This window comes from Triticum dicoccoides, chromosome 7B (genome assembly GCF_002162155.2).
Source record: "Triticum dicoccoides isolate Atlit2015 ecotype Zavitan chromosome 7B, WEW_v2.0, whole genome shotgun sequence".
Taxonomy (NCBI): Eukaryota; Viridiplantae; Streptophyta; class Magnoliopsida; order Poales; family Poaceae; genus Triticum; species Triticum dicoccoides.
The window spans coordinates 167,809,091-167,810,601 of record NC_041393.1 but is presented as its reverse complement, the minus strand read 5'-3'; positions in this window follow the sequence as shown (position 1 = coordinate 167,810,601).

Below are 1,511 nucleotides of genomic sequence, written 5' to 3'. Positions count from 1 at the left end.
CAGAGAAGTTGTCATGTGACCATTACAATATGTCTACAAACTGCCATGATTTAAAAAACGCAATACAGTAAATTTGTCATTTGACCCGTGCATAAACTTTCCTACATTTTCCATGAACTAGAGAACAAGTTTTAATAAAGTTGCCATGTGACCGGTACTAAAAGTTTATATATTTGTCGTGAATTATAGCAAACAGATTTAAAAGTTGCCATGCTATGTATAATTGCCATGCTATGTATAATTGCCATGCTGCATGTATAGTTGCCATGGGGTATATATAGGTACATTCTATGGTGAAAAAAATCATACACAAAACAAAAGAGAAGTTGCCATGATGTAAAAAAAACTAGCGGGGAGTTCCATGTTATAGATAATAAATTTTCCATGTGATAAGTAGTACAAATATTCTTAAAACAAATCATGTTGTACATACCAAAATTGCTAAATTTGCCACGTGAACATTATTAAAAAAACTATTTTTCCATCATTTAGGGAACAATTTTTTTCTAAAATTTTCATGTAGCCCATACAAATATTTTCTAAATTTGCCATTTTTAGAAGAAAAAAATTCTATTTTTTTTGTTTTGTACTGGATTCTTTTTAATTTTTGCCATGTTATTATGTTTTCAAGATTTTTCTTATATACATTTACATGCATAGTTGCATAATGTGTAGAACAATTTTTCTCTAAAGTTGCCATGTTTCCATCCTTTTTTCAGAATTTTGTGCACACAAAAAATAGTTGTCATGACTAATAAAATATTATTTCCAAAAAATATTTTTACATATTTCAAAAAAGTTACCACATTTTTTAGAACAAAAATCCTAAACTTGCCATATGAACACTGCAGTTTTTAAGTTTGCCATGATTTTAAAAAATGATTGTCTTAATTTGCCATATGACAAGTAGAAACATTTTTAAAAATTTGTGTGATTTAAAAAAATAGAATTCCTAAATTTTCCATGTGACCATTACATATTTTGTAGTCGTGATTAAGATAGTATATTTTTTCTAATTTTTCCATGTGACCATTAAAATCCTTTTTTAATTTGCCATGTTTTAGAGAACATTTTTTTTCTTAAAATTGCCACAGTCCAATACAAACTTTTTTTTTAATCTGCCATGTTTTAGATAACATTTTGCAAAAGGATTTAGGATAAATGATACCCCCTCCGTTCCATATAGTTGTCACTCTAAATACAACTAATATGGACTGGAGGGATCAGCGACAGCTAATATGGAACAGAGGGAGTAGCAAACTTGTAGAAATTGAGGGATACACTTGGCAAACTTTAGCAGTTGCGTCGTATAAACACACGGCAAACTGTATGATACATTATGGGAAGATTAAAGAAAAATGATGGTGAACATTTTGAGTGATGCCCTCCATCACCCTAAACAACCCCCAAAATACGCAAAGCGGAAGGAATCTCCCTTGCTTCCCCATGAAATGGAAGAGCAGTTAGCAGTCCGAGCGCCCCCCCCCCCACCCCCCACCTTTCGAATCCAC